The sequence below is a fragment of the Lithobates pipiens genome, unplaced genomic scaffold (genome assembly GCF_037356315.1).
Source record: "Lithobates pipiens isolate NorthernLeopardFrog02 unplaced genomic scaffold, aLitPip1_a1.2 Scaffold_3, whole genome shotgun sequence".
Taxonomy (NCBI): Eukaryota; Metazoa; Chordata; class Amphibia; order Anura; family Ranidae; genus Lithobates; species Lithobates pipiens.
In genome coordinates, this window is record NW_027507790.1 from 195058702 (window position 1) to 195075073 (window position 16372).

At 44.8% G+C, this 16372-nt stretch overlaps 1 pseudogene; it reads right to left on the reverse strand.

The window, feature by feature from the left end:
- Positions 1–14615: 14615 nt before the first annotated feature.
- Positions 14616–14732, reverse strand: LOC143941758 (U2 spliceosomal RNA; annotated as a pseudogene).
- Between the last annotated feature and the right edge of the window lie 1640 nt (positions 14733–16372).

Below are 16372 nucleotides of genomic sequence, written 5' to 3' on the forward strand. Positions count from 1 at the left end.
CTGTGCCAGGTAACAAGTGACAAAAGAATACATTCAGCAAAAGCCAATTGGATGTTTATATGACATCATGGTTCTCTCCCATTGGCTGGGCATTCTGCTAGCAACAGTGTGTATCTATCGTCTACATAAAGCCTCTTCCAGGGTAGCTCTGTGATAGGGCTGCATTGCTAGAGGTGACTGATCTGCATCTGTGATAATATCACCAGGGGGGAGGACAAGAACAAAGACCCCGATCAGACATTCCTCATGTACATTTATTCATAGTAATCCTAATCTCCGGTATACAACTCTGTAAATATCATTTCACGACATTCACCTACTTATCGTTGTCAAAAATGTGTTATAAGTGTTCAAGGAAAGAGATATGTTACCAACAGAAAAAAATGGACAGCCAAGATTACAAAAAAGGCATGTGGAAGTCATGAAAAAAAAAAACACAATATTTTGTACTTTTTACTACAATAAATATCCCCCCCAAAAAAAAATTCTTCATCAGTTTAGGCCAATATATATTCTTCTACATATTTTTGGTAAATAACATTGCAATAATTGCACATATATTAATTGTTTTGCGCAAAAGTTATAGTGTCTACAAAATAGGGGAAAGATTTGTCATTTTTGTTTTTATTATTTTTTTTACTAGTAATGGCGACGATCTGCGATTTTTATTGGGACAATGCGGCGGACAGATCAGACACTTTTTTTGGGACCATTCACATTTATACAACGATCAGAGCTAAAAATAATCACCGATTACTGTATAAATGTCACCTTCAGGGAAGGGGTTAACACTAGGGGGGTGACCAAGGGGTTAAATGTGTTCCTCACTGTGTGTTCTAACTGTGGGGGGGATGGGAGTGACTAGAAGAGGAGACAGATCGTTGTTCCTACTTAGTAGGAACACACGTTCTGTCTCCTCTCCCCTGAAAGAACCGGGATTTGCGTGTTTACACACACACATCCTGTTCTTGTTCTGTCACGAGTGATCTGGCATGCACATCAGCTCTGGGGACATGCTGTAACAGCCTGCAATAGCGTCTTAAAGAGCCGACGTATACCTACGGCGACATGCGCAATATAACTGCGGCGGCTGATCGTCTAGCGGTTAAAAAAAAAAGGGTATATACACTGAGCAGCCATAACATTATGACCACCCACCCAATATTGAATAGGTCTCTTTTGCTTCCAAAGCAGCCCTGAGCCATCAAGGAATGGACGCCACTAGCCAAAGAATCACACTGCCTCTGCTGGCTTCTTTCCATATTGCATCTTGGTGCCATCACGTCCTCAGGCAAGCTACACACGAACCCGGCCATCCACATAAAGAAAACGTGATTAACAGACCAGGCCACCTTCTTCCATTGCTCTGTGGTCCAGTTCTTTGGCCTACAGTATGTGCCCTTTGTAGGCACTTTTGGCTGTGGACACAGATCCGCATGGACACCTTGACCAGTCTGCAGCTACGTGGCCTCATACACAGCAAGTAAGGAGCTCTTCTATTGAATCGGACTACACGGGCCAGCCTTAGTTTCCTACGTGCATCAATGAGTCTTGGCCGCCCATGACCCTGTCACCAGTTTTCCTTCTTTGGACCACTTTTGGTAGGTCCTGACCACTGCGGACTGTGAACTTCCCACAAAAGCTGCCGTTTTGCAGTTACTCTGACCCAGGTGTCTCCAAACTTTCCAAACAAAGGGCTAGTTTGCTGTCCTTTAGACTTCAGACTAGGGGGGCCAGACTGTGGCAAATGGGAGTAGAAAAGTTTCCAACATCAGTGGGAATAAATAATGCCCCATTGTTGGTGTCAGTGGGAGGAATTGTGCACCGTCATTAGTGTCAGTGGGGGGAATTGTGCCCCATTGTTGGTATCTGGACGAAATAGTGCCCCAAGGTCCAGATAAAGGCAAGTAAAGGGCCACATCTGACCCCCAGGCTGCAGTTTGGACACCACTGGTCTAGTCAATATGGCCCTGGTCAAAGTCACTCAGTCGCCTTACACTTGCACATTTTTTCTGCTTTCAAGACATCAACTTAACCACTTCAGCCCTGGAAGAATTTACCCCCTTCCTGACCAGAGCACTTTTTGCGATTGGGCACCGCGCCATTTTAACTGACAATTGCGCGGTTGTGCGACGTGGCTCCCAAATAAAATTGATGTCCTTTTTTTCCCCACAAGTAGAGCTTTCTTTTGGTGGTATTTGATCAACTCTGTGGTTTTTATTTTTTGCGTTATAAACAAAATATAACAACAATTTTGAAAAAAAATGCATTATTTTTTACTTTTTGCTATAAAAAATATCTCCAAAAAATATTTAAAAATGTTTTATTTTTCCTCAGTTTAGGCTGATATGTATTCTTCTACATATTTTTGGTAAAAAAAATCACAATAAGCGTATATCAATTGGTTTGTGCAAAAGTTATAGCGTCTACAGTATATCTACGTGAGGCGGTTGGGAAGCGGTTAAGGGAAAACATTTACTAGCTGCCTAATATATAGTAGTGGTATTCATGTGACCTGTCAGTTATCATAATGTTAGTGTTTATTGTTTTTTATGTACACTCACTGGCCACTTTATTAAGTATACCTGTTCAATTGCTCGGCAACACAAACTGCTAATCAGCCAATCACATGGGAGCAACGTGGTGAAGACGACTTGCTGAAATTCTAAACGAGCATCTGAATGGGGAAGAAAGGGGATTTAAGCAATTTTAAACTAACATGGCATGGTTGTTGGTGCCAGACAGACTGGTCTGAGTATTTCAAAAACTGCTGAACTACTGGGATTTTCACACACAACCATCTCTAGAGTTTACAGAGAATGGTCCAAAGGAGAAAATATCCAGTTAATGGCAGCTGTGTGGAGGGAAATGCCTTGTTGATGTCAGATGTCAGAGGAGAATGGGCAGACTGGTTTGAGATGAAACAGTAACTCAAATAAGCACTCATTACAACCAAGGTATGCAGAATACCATCTCTGAACGCACAACACATCGAACCTTGAAGCAGATGGGCTACAGCAGCAGAAGACCACTCCAGGTGCCACTCCTGTCAGCTAAGAACAGGAAACTGAAGCTAAACTTTGCACAGGCTCACCAAAATTGGACAATAGAAGATTGAAAAAAAGCTGCCTGGTCTGACGAGTCTCGATTTCAGCTGCGACATTCAGATGGTAGGGTCAGAATTTGGCATAAACAACATGAAAGCTTGGATCCATCCTGCCTTGTATCAATGGTTCAGGCTGGTGGTGTACTGGTGTGGGGGATATGTTCCTGGCACACTTTGGGCCCCTTAGTACCAATGGAGCATAATTTAACCTACCTGAGTATTGTTGCTGACCATGTCCATCCCTTTATGACTACAGTGTACCCATCTTCTGATGGTTTCTTCCAGCAAGATAATGCACCACGTCACAAAGCTCAAATCATCTCACCACTGGTTTCCTGAACATGACAATTAACTCACTGCACTCTAATGGCCTCCACAGTCACCAGGTCTCAATAGAGCACCTTTGGGATGTGGTGGAATGGGAGATTTGCATCATGAATGTGCAGCCGACACATTTGCAGCAACTGTGTGATGCGATCATGCCACTATGGACCAAAATCTCTGAAGTAATGTTTCCAACACCATGTAGGATCTATGCCATGAAGAAACAAGGCAGTTCTGAAGGCAAAAGGGGGTCCAACCCGGGACTAGCAAGGCGTACCTAATAAAGTGGCCGGTGAGTGTTATATACACACTTTCTTGGGGAATTAAATGTTATTATAAATCACACTTGAATTTAATCTGTAATGTACAACTGTAAAAATAAAGAAATAAATAAAACGTTCTCTTCTTTTATCTCTGGATTGTTCTATGTATTGCTATGACAATTGTTGTCACCTAAGATAACTTCCTCTAACTGTGTCTGTGTTTATATTTTATTTTTTGCTCCATGTCAATTCTCTGGATTGGTGATCGGTTCCCTGAACAGTTTATGTGACATTCATGTTTTTGCCTTTTTGTAGTCAAACTGGATATAATATTATGTTTCAGAAAAGGAATTTTTCTGCTACAATGTATTATTTGTTGTTCTATTTTTTTTTTTTTTTACCAAAACAAGTAACAAGTGCCTGTTACATACACAATACATAACTAATGTAAGTGTTTATTTTTTGTTTCTAGGTGGCAAAAAAAAAAAAAAATGAAAGAAGGATCTTTTTTTTTTTTCCTTCCATGGATACAACTGATCTGACATTTGGAGTGGGGCTAGATACAGGGACTAGTTTTATTTGCTATGAGCTTTTCAGTGGTTGTTGCTGTGATCACATGACCGAGGCTTCTCTTGATTGGCTCCTGGCCCATACTATAGGAGCACAGCTGTCTAGTGACGGGGAATCACAAGGTACACACATCCAAAAAAAGCAATGATGTAGAACTATGTTCTCTTAGAGACACGCTTATTTCTCAGCGCTGCAGATCTGTATTAACCAATAAATAAGCAGCTTGTCTGCCTACATTCCACCAAATGAAATGTGAAGGATTTAAAATACTAAAGCTATAAATAATATATAATAAAAAAGGGGGGGGGGGGGCACAAAATAAGTAATAGAATGTGGTGAGAATAGAGATTAAACAATGTAAGAGTTTAGGAATGAAGCAAAGTGTAAAGTTGTGTATTTATAATAGCATGCAGATTTTACTTAGATTTATTCCGGCAAGTCTGTTTTTTTTGTATAGATAGAGTTTTATTTAATTTTTTTAATTTTTTTGTTTTTATAGGACTCACGTTATATACTAAGACAATGAAATCATTTGAAGTTGATTTCTGGAGAAAAAAAAGACTTCTGATGTTTCCCACTCACTTCAAGTCCGTCTGTATTTTTTTTAAAGCTGGCCATACACCTATAGATTATCTGCAGATGGTTAGATGGAAAAAGTGGGAGATTCCTCCATCCACACAGTTTAGCGAACATTGAGAAATCTGTTGCACTTTTTCCATCTAACCATAGAAAATCCACAGATAATCTATAGGTGTATGGCCAGCTTTAAGCTGGCCATACACTATACAATCTGATTGTACAATCTCTGTACAATCTCCCCAATGGTGGTCACACACACACAGAGAGGTTGATTTACTAAAACTGGAGCGTGCAAAATCTGGTGCAGCTGTACATAGAAACCAATCAGCTTCCAGTTTTTTTTGTCAAAGCTTAAAGCGGCGTTCCAGCCTGGGTGAAAAAAAAATGAAAAGTCAGTAGCTACAAATGCTGTAGCTGCTGACTTTTAATATATGGACACCTACCTGTCCAGCAAAGTCTGTGATGTCGGTACCCGAAGCCAACCCATCCATCAGCTACAGGGGCAGGCGTCGGCATCCTTACTAAGGGGAACAGGAAGTGAAGCCTTGCGCTTTACAGCCTGCTTCCTACTGCACCTGTGCAAATCACGTGGCACTTTCTGAATGGTCCCTGCTGTCTTCTGGGACACACACAGGTCCCAGAAGGCTGTGGGGGAAGGAGGAGGGCATTGCGGAAGTGATGTACCTCCTTACAGTGCTATGGTATGGAAGTTCAGAATACAGTATGAAAAAAATTTATATATCCAAAAATGAGGGGGGGGGGGGGGATGGTCTGCTTATGTTTAGAAATTAGTTCAATTTTTTCCTGTAATTCCGCTTTAAGCCCTTGTTCACACTGAACGTGGGTTTGAAAACGTGCAAGTTAAGCTAAACTCATGCATCGTCTCACAGGGAGGAAGAACAGGGAGTTGCTAACGTAAACAAGCATCTCCCCGTTCTGCCTAGTGACAGTGACACTGATCTCTGCTCCCTGTCATCGGAGCAGAGATCAGTGACATGTCATACACAGCCACAGCCCCCCCCCCCCCCCCCACAGTTAGAAACACTCCCCAGGGCTCACTTAAACCCTACACTGCCACCTAGTGGTTAACCCCTTCACTGCCAGTGTCATTTATACAGGAATCAGTGCATTTGTATAGCACCGATTGCTGTATAAATGACAATGGTCCCAAAAATGTGTCAAAAATGTCCGACGTGTCCGCCATAATGTTGCGGTCATGATAAAAAAAAAAAAATCACTGATTGCCGCCATTACTAGTAAAAAAAAATTATTACTAAAAATGCCATAAAACTATCCCCTATTTTGTAAATGCTATAACTTTTGCGCAAACCAATCAATCGCTTATTGTGATATTTTTTTAACAAAAATATGTAGAAAAATACGTATCGGCCTAAACTAAGGAAAAAATAGTTTTTTATATTGTTTTGGGGGATATTTATTAAAGCAAAATGTAAAAAATAACATGTTTTTTTCAAAATTGTCGCTTTTTTTTGTTTATAGCGCAAAAAAATAAAAACCACAGGGTGATCAAATACCACCAAAAGAAAGCTCTATTTGTGGGGAAAAAGGACTTCAATTTTGTTTGGGAGCCACGTCGCACAACCGCGTAATTGTCAATTAAAACAACGCAGTGCTGAATCGCAAAAAGTGCTCTGGTCTTTGGCCTGAAAAATGGTCCAGGGGTTAAGTGGTTAAAGTTCATGTGCATGTAAAGGCAGGCGGCCCAAAACAATATAGCCGTGTGTGTGTATATATATATATATATATATATATATATATATATACACATTATACAGAATCTCACAAAGATGAGTACACCCCTCACATTGTTGTAAATATTTTATTATATCTTTTTATGTGACAACACTGAAGAAATGACACTTTGCTACAATGTAAAGTAGTGAGTCACTCTCTCATACTGGCCACTGGAAGTTCAACATGGCACCTCATGGCAAAGAACTCTCTGTGGATCTGAAAAAAAGAATTGTTGCTCTACATAAAGATGGCCTAGGTTATAAGAAGATTGCCAAGACCATGAAACTAAGCTGCAGCACGGCGACCAAGACCATACAGCGGTTTAACAGCACAGGTTCCACTCAGAACAGACCTTGCCATGGTCGCCCATAGAAGTTGAGTGCACATACTCAGCATCATATGCAGAGGTTGTCTTTGGGAAATAGACTTATGAGTGCTGCCAGCATTGCTGCAGAGGTTGAAGGGTCAGCCTGTCAGTGCTCAGACCATACGCCTCACACTGCATCAAAATGGTCTGCACGGCTGTAGTCCCAGAGGGAAGCCTCTTGCAAAGATGATGCACAAGAAAGCCTGCAAACAGTTTGCTGAAAACAAGCACATGGATTACTGGAACCATTTCCTGTAGTCTGATGAGATCAAGATAAACTTATTTGGTTCAGATGGTGTCAAGTGTGTGTGGCGGCCACCAGGTAAGGACTAGTGTGTCTTGCCTACAGTCAAGCATTATGGTGGGATTTCCATGGTCTGGGGCTGCATGAGTGTAGGGGTTAACGTGGGTAGCAAATAGCGCATCAACATATTTTCTCATTTCTTAGAGGCTAGAAAGCATGTCCTCCTGGAGACGCAGCTCAGTTCAGAGGAAAGGTTTATTTGGAGGCTTTCCTTTTAGTTGGTATTTATTTGGCAACTGAGGACTGGCTTGTCGTTAATGGTTTTAGTTGTAGTTACTGTATATTTGAGCAAAGGGATAATATGTTGAAGTTGCATGGCTTATCAGTATTGTTATTTTGTACTTTCTAATAAAGATTATTTTTGATATTTTACAGTGGTTGGACTTTGGGATATTATATTGTTTATATCACATCCAAGCAGCAGTGAGGGGTTTTTGCTGTCTGTGGCCCTACTAGGGAGATTTACCCTCCCTATTCGTCCCGTTTACCATTATCATTGAAAGTAAAAGTAAAGAAAATCCTACAAATGTGAGTAGTTCCCAGAAAAGCAGTAAAAAGGAAATCTTCCAATGGGGACCTGGTAGGGACAGCCCATCCATTAAGGGTCCCGCCACCCCCCCCCCAACATCCATCGTTGCCCCCCCTATCCATGTGTCTGGCCCCTTTCAGGACACCAACGCATGGATTCCAATGTGGAGGGCCTGTTTTTTTGAAGCACCGATTAGGGTGGGCTTGGTTCACAGATGTATTACAACAGTAAATCAATATTCACTGTTGTAACACTGATCCTCCTCCCGGCCAATCAGAAAGTAGGTTTTGTCACCCAAGTGGCTGAAAGGACAGGATTTATTTTATTTTTTTTAAAGCCAGTGGTGTGTGAAACACACCCAAAAACTATGCCCGGTGCCAAAAAAACGTGCACACACATAAAGAGTGACACAAAACGTGCAATGGGTGTTACACTAACCTCCCTAGGAAGGACCTTACCCTGATCCCCCGGGGTGTTAGGCTCCAGACAGGGATTGAGGTACTCACTAGGCCCGTCTGGCCAAAACCAGATGGACCCCTTTTTCTGGAGGGTCTGCCGAAACAGACCCACCCAAGTACTCGGTGGGGCTCCCCCCTGAGGGAAGACCCCATGAGAAAGGGGGACCCAAGCCAGAAGCCCATGTCCACCCTCTCCCAAGACTTTCAGGGTAGGCACGAGAACCCACACCCTACTAATCACACAGTGACAAACCTGTAACAACCAACAGAAAAATACAAAAAAGTGACAAACACAGGGAATAAATAAAAAGAAAGTGGGAAAAAGTGAAAGTGGGCATTACAATGGCCGGCCCTTCGGCCAGGAATAAAAGACTCCTCTGGTCCTAGCCAAAAGGATCGGCCCTATAGACAGGTGCGAAAAACGTGTGTTGTGAAGTGACCATGGTGCCAACCAGGGGCGGGCTGGGCCGGGGGGCAGGGTGGAAATTTCCCCCCAGGCCGGTGCCTACATTATCTTTAAAACGGCCGCTGCGCTGGCTGGATGTTCATTTTTTTTTTTTTTCAGGCTGTGACGTGCTGCTGCATTGTGGGAGTTGTAGTCCGGCTGCACTAAAGCTCCTGGAAGTGTGAGCGCAGCAAACTACAACTCCTACCTCCCAGGAGTCTCAGAGGCAGGCCAGGTGAGTGGCACGTTAGGGGAGGGGACGCCCGGCGTCAAGAACGTCACGTTGCACGTGACCTGCTGGGCTTATGTAGCTGTCTGTCTGATCCTGCACTGTGGGAGGGACAATGCAGTGTTTCCAGCCTCCCATTATCCTTGTGACAGTTAGATTAAAAACAGACTGATTTGTTCCGTCCATAGGACAGAATGATCAGTCTGTACATTTAGGGGCTGGTGGCTGCAGCTGAGCGGTGTGTCTCACACACAGCCCAGCCAAGTTCACTCCCCCCCTCCTAGCAACGGACCAATGAATGTACTGCATACAGCTACAGCCCCTCCTCCTCTCTCTCCCTGTGTCTGCCTGGCCCGCCCACTCTCCTATCCCGATGTACAGCTGTGAAGAGGAGAGAGGGGGAAGAGAGGAGGGAGAGAGAGGAGAGAGGGGGAAGAGAGGAGAGAGGAGGGTGCGCGGGAGATATGAACAGCAGCAGCTACACATTCCAAGCTGTGAGAACTTCCAGCCTCCTCCCTGAATAAGTGAGCTCTGCATTTTTCATTACACATTGATAACTGATCTGTTCCTTTCTCTCCTCTGTCTGTCTCCCTCCCCCGCTCTGTTCTTCCAACATCCACTTACCACTAAGCCACTTATGCAGCCCATATATTGATCGCTTTTTTTTGTCATTACACTGGAAAAAATATGATCCAATTCCCCCCATCTACACATTCCAGGTGGATGGGGGAATCCTCCGACAGCGGACCAGTGGGGCGAACAACCAGGGGTGCTTTCCTGGCACCGAAATTTGATAGCACTGGTCTCTGTCTCCATGGCAACAGCGCATTAGGGCCTAGCGCTGGCTACTTGGCGCATTATGTCTGCCGTCTCTGATCATCTCCTGTACTACGTCTGCAGTCTCTGATCATCTCCTGTAGTATGTCTGCAGTCTCTGATCATCTCCTGTACTATGTCTGCAGTCTCTGATCATCTCCTGTACTATGTCTGCAGTCTCTGATCATCTCCTGTGGTCTGTCTGCTGTCTCTGATCATCTCCTGTAGTATGTCTGCAGTCTCTGATCATCTCCTGTAGTATGTCTGCAGTCTCTGATCATCTCCTGTAGTATGTCTGCAGTCTCTGACCATCTCCTGTACTATGTCTGCAGTCTCTGATCATCTCCTGTATCATGTCTGCAGTCTCTGATCATCTCCTGTAGTATGTCTGCAGTCTCTGACCATCTCCTGTAGTATGTCTGCAGTCTCTGATCATCTCCTGTACTATGTCTGCAGTCTCTGATCATCTCCTGTACTATGTCTGCAGTCTCTGATCATCTCCTGTACTACGTCTGCAGTCTCTGATCATCTCCTGTAGTATGTCTGCAGTCTCTGATCATCTCCTGTAGTATGTCTGCAGTCTCTGATCATCTCCTGTACTATGTCTGCAGTCTCTGATCATCTCTTGTACTATGTCTGCAGTCTCTGATCACCTCCTGTACTACGTCTGCAGTCTCTGATCACCTCCTGTACTACGTCTGCAGTCTCTGATCATCTCCTGTACTATGTCTGCAGTCTCTGATCATCTTCTGTACTATGTCTGAAGTCTCTGATCATCTCCTGTAGTATGTCTGCAGTCTCTGACCATCTCCTGTAGTATGTCTGCAGTCTCTGATCATCTCCTGTACTATGTCTGCAGTCTCTGATCATCTCCTGTACTACGTCTGCAGTCTCTGATCATCTCCTGTAGTATGTCTGCAGTCTCTGATCATCTCCTGTACTATGTCTGCAGTCTCTGATCATCTCCTGTACTATGTCTGCAGTCTCTGATCATCTCCTGTACTATGTCTGCAGTCTCTGATCATCTGCTGTACTACGTCTGCAGTCTCTGATCATCTCCTGTAGTATGTCTGCAGTCTCTGATCATCTCCTGTACTATGTCTGCAGTCTCTGATCATCTCTTGTACTATGTCTGCAGTCTCTGATCACCTCCTGTACTACGTCTGCAGTCTCTGATCATCTCCTGTACTATGTCTGCAGTCTCTGATCATCTTCTGTACTATGTCTGAAGTCTCTGATCATCTCCTGTAGTATGTCTGCAGTCTCTGACCATCTCCTGTACTATGTCTGCAGTCTCTGATCATCTCCTGTACTATGTCTGCAGTCTCTGACCATCTCCTGTAGTATGTCTGCAGTCTCTGATCATCTCCTGTACTATGTCTGCAGTCTCTGATCATCTGCTGTACTACGTCTGCAGTCTCTGATCATCTCCTGTAGTATGTCTGCAGTCTCTGATCATCTCCTGTAGTATGTCTGCAGTCTCTGATCATCTCCTGTAGTATGTCTGCAGTCTGATCATCTCCTGTACTATGTCTGCAGTCTCTGATCATCTCTTGTACTATGTCTGCAGTCTCTGATCACCTCCTGTACTACGTCTGCAGTCTCTGATCATCTCCTGTACTGTCTGCAGTCTCTGATCATCTCCTGTACTATGTCTGCAGTCTCTGACCATCTCCTGTACTATGTCTGCAGTCTCTGACCATCTCCTGTACTATGTCTGCAGTCTCTGACCATCTCCTGTAGTATGTCTGCAGTCTCTGATCATCTCCTGTACTATGTCTGCAGTGTCTGATCATCTCCTGTTCTACGTCTGCAGTCTCTGATCATCTCCTGTGGTCTGTCTGCTGTCTCTGATCATCTCCTGTAGTATGTCTGCAGTCTCTGATCATCTCCTGTAGTATGTCTGCAGTCTCTGATCATCTCCTGTATCATGTCTGCAGTCTCTGATCATCTCCTGTACTATGTCTGCAGTCTCTGATCATCTCTTGTACTATGTCTGCAGTCTCTGATCACCTCCTGTACTACGTCTGCAGTCTCTGATCATCTCCTGTACTATGTCTGCAGTCTCTGATCATCTTCTGTACTATGTCTGAAGTCTCTGATCATCTCCTGTAGTATGTCTGCAGTCTCTGACCATCTCCTGTAGTATGTCTGCAGTCTCTGATCATCTCCTGTACTATGTCTGCAGTCTCTGATCATCTCCTGTACTATGTCTGCAGTCTCTGATCATCTCTTGTACTACGTCTGCAGTCTCTGATCACCTCCTGTACTACATCTGCAGTCTCTGATCATCTCCTGTACTATGTCTGCAGTCTCTGATCATCTTCTGTACTATGTCTGAAGTCTCTGATCATCTCCTGTAGTATGTCTGCAGTCTCTGACCATCTCCTGTAGTATGTCTGCAGTCTCTGATCATCTCCTGTACTATGTCTGCAGTCTCTGATCATCTCCTGTACTATGTCTGCAGTCTCTGATCATCTCTTGTACTATGTCTGCAGTCTCTGATCACCTCCTGTACTACATCTGCAGTCTCTGATCATCTCCTGTACTATGTCTGCAGTCTCTGATCATCTCTTGTACTATGTCTGCAGTCTCTGATCACCTCCTGTACTACATCTGCAGTCTCTGATCATCTCCTGTACTATGTCTGCAGTCTCTGATCATCTTCTGTACTATGTCTGCAGTCTCTGATCATCTCCTGTAGTATGTCTGCAGTCTCTGACCATCTCCTGTAGTATGTCTGCAGTCTCTGACCATCTCCTGTAGTATGTCTGCAGTCTCTGACCATCTCCTGTAGTATGTCTGCAGTCTCTGACCATCTCCTGTAGTATGTCTGCAGTCTCCGACCATCTCCTGTAGTATGTCTGCAGTCTCTGATCATCTCCTCTACTACGTCTGCAGTCTCTGATCATCTCCTATACTACGTCTGCAGTCTCTGATCATCTCCTGTACTATGTCTGCAGTCTCTGATCATCTCTTGTACTATGTCTGCAGTCTCTGATCATCTCCTGTACTATGTCTGCAGTCTCTGATCATCTCCTGTACTATGTCTGCAGTCTCTGACCATCTCCTGTAGTATGTCTGCAGTCTCTGATCATCTCCTGTACTGTGTCTGCAGCCTCTGATCATCTCCTGTACTACATCTGCAGTCTCTGATCATCTCCTATACTACGTCTGCAGTCTCTGATCATCTCCTGTACTATGTCTGCAGTCTCTGATCATCTCTTGTACTATGTCTGCAGTCTCTGATCATCTCCTGTACTATGTCTGCAGTCTCTGACCATCTCCTGTACTATGTCTGCAGTCTCTGACCATCTCCTGTAGTATGTCTGCAGTCTCTGATCATCTCCTGTACTGTGTCTGCAGCCTCTGATCATCTCCTGTACTACATCTGCAGTCTCTGATCATCTCCTGTACTACATCTGCAGTCTCTGATCATCTCCTGTACTATGTCTGCAGTCTCTGATCATCTCCTGTAGTATGTCTGCAGTCTCTGATAAACTCCTGTAGTATATTTTTTTTTTTTGGTGGGGGAGGTTGGAACTGGAACTAAGTTGTCTGCTTTGATTAGACTTTGCTGCATGCACGGAGTGTTGTTTTTTTTTTTTAAGAACATATAAAATAAGAAAATTAAGTTCTCCTGACTGCTTGAATTTTTTTTTAAGAAAACCGCGCACAGTAACCATGATGCATCGCGGAATCGAATCGTTGACATGATAATCGTAATCAAATCGAATCGTGAGGCCAGTGAAGATGCGCACCTCTAATAGCATAGCCATCATGACAATTTAAAATTTTGGCAGTGGCTGCTTTTGGTTTTTCTCTAGAACCCTCTCCCCACCAGCGGACTTATCTAACACCCTCCCCCCCACCAGCGGACTTATCTAACACCCTCCTCTCCACCAGCGGACTTATCTAACACCCTCCTCCCCACCAGCGGACTTATCTAACACCCTCCCCCCCACCAGCGGACTTATCTAACACCCTCCCCCCCACCAGCGGACATATCTAACACCCTCACCAGGGGACTAGCCCAACCAATCCCCCCCCTCCGGCACGCACGGCCAGCAGCACAGACACACACAGCCACCTCCTAGACCCCCCGGTCAGTGGTGCGGACTGATCTGGGAGGACACCCGCCCTCTGCATGCCTGCCACTTACCCCATCTTATTGGTGGGTCAGGCAGCAGGTGAATTGCAGCACGATACATATAGGGGGTGGAGAGGAGAGAGGGGGCGGCGCCCTGGTGCCCCTAATGGGCCTGCATTGCATTTTGGTTTTTCTGCTTTGAATAAGGCCCTCAGTGAGCTGATTCGGTGGTTCAATGGGCCACTTGACTGGACTTGCCCCCCTGGCCTAAGCCTGCCAGCCCTCCCCTGGTGCCAACAAAACTCAAAGTGCCCCTCAACACTTGTGAGAAATATGGCACCCCTGGACTCTCACTCCAGGGGCACATTCACCATGGGCTTTTCTCTCAACCCTAACCAACAGCCAGACCGATGCAGCCTCATCCCAACCAGGATGGTATCAGAACCCTAAAAGCCTATAGAGAGCCCTGGTCGCTGAGCTCCACCATCGCTCCCATTGCTCCCACCTAATTACATTCGGAAAGTACCACCCAATTCCCTTCAATAACACCGAAAAGGGTAGGCTTTCCTTCCCAAAAGACTGAAAAGGACAGAAACCACACAAATCTAGGCCAGAAGGCCAAAGACCCGACCCTTTGACCAGACCCAGTGGTTCTCCATCCCCATCAGGAGGCTTCCCTTTCAGCTTTCTCTAAAGGTGGCTTAGTAATGTCCCCCAGTTACGTCGAGCAGTATGCTTTCGGTCCGCCCTTATACAAACTGTCCAGGTTGCCATTATTCCAAGAGGTTTTGCATAGCCACCGCCATCCCTAACCCACTGCCGTGGACCAGGGATGGTTAGCACAACTGACAAGAACAGATACTACACTTGATCTTAGCCAAAAGGCCAAGAAGCCAGCTGTAAGGACAGGCGATCCTATTGGATACCTAGGAGGAGGAAGGTAGGAGCTGGAAGCCACCATGAAGGAGAGGAATCTCGGAGCCGAGCCGCTGCACCATGCTGTGGGGGAGGTTGCTGCTGGGGGGGGTGATTGTTTGCCGCCGCCCCCCCCCCCCCCAAAATAAAAACGACAGCTGCCACTGGGACACAGATGGTGAAAACAATCCGATAGGGGTTATAACCCTCCCTTACTCTATCCAAAAAGAAGAAAACTTTTTTGCCTACAGTTCTACTTTAAGCTGAAAATGCCCCCCCCCCCATAAATACCTACCTGAGTCCTATTTTGATCCAGCTCTGTGGCTGTCTGACTCTCCTTTCTCCTCACAGGACATGGTGGTAATAGTGGGAGCCATTGGCTCCTGCTGCTGTCACTGAAATACTGTCAGCAGGGGGCAGGGTGGAGCTACACTGTGTGTGTCAATAGATGTACACAGTCTGGCTTAGAAGTGAGCCCGCAGGTGTGACCCCCATAGCAAGAGGGTTGCTATGGGGGGCACACAATGAAGAGGAGGAGCCAAGAGCGCCAGTAGAGAACCCTAAACAGAGGCAGTTTGGGGCTGCTCTGTGCAATACCAGGTAGGTATAACATGTTTATATAAAAATAAAAATAAATGATAACAATGTAATATGTGTACAATGTTCTATGACCGCAAAATTGTCATTGGAAATGTGACAGTGCTGAAAGCTGAGAATCGTCCTGGGCAGGAGGGACGCCTGGTATTGAAGTGGTTCATATACACACTTCCCGACCAGCGCACGCCGATGTACGTCGGCAGAATGGCATGGGCAAGCATATTGGCGTACAGGTACGTCCAATCTTTAATGCCGCCCTGCCATCGCGAGTGCGCCGCCGGTAGTGTGCTGGCGTGCTGGTTGGGACCCCCGTGAGTCCGGTTGTGGGTCCCGCGGACGCGATCGTCTCATGGGGCGGCTGAATGGAGAGATGCCGTTGTAAACAGCATCTCCCCATTCTACCTAGCAACAAGTGACGCTGATCTCTGCTCCATGTGATTGTAGCAGAGATCAGTGTTCACTAAATGAAAGCCCAGCACCCCACAGTTAGTAACACACCCCTAGGAACACTTAACCCCTACACTGACACCCACTGGTTAACCCCTTCACTGCCAGTGTCATTTACACAGGAATCAGTGCATTTGTATAGCAGTGATTGCTGTATAAATGACACTGGTCCCAAAAATGTGTCAAAAATGTCTGATGTGTCCGCCATAATGTCGCAGTCACAATAAAAATCGCTGATCGCCGCCATTACTAGTAAAAAAAAAAAAAATATTAATAAAAATGCCATAAAACTATCCCATTTTGTAAACGCTATAACTTTTGCGCAAACCAATCAATAATCGCTTATTGCGATTTTTTCACCAAAAATATGTAGAAGAATACATATCGGCCTAAACTGAGGGAAAAAAAGTTTTTTTATATATTTTTGGGGGATATTTATTATAACAAAAAGTAAAAAATAATGTGTTTTTTTCAAAATTGTCGCTCTATTTTTGTTTATAGCGCAAAAAATAAAAACCGCAGAGGTGATCAAATACCACCAAAAGAAAGCTCTATTTGTGGGAAAAAAGGACGTCAAT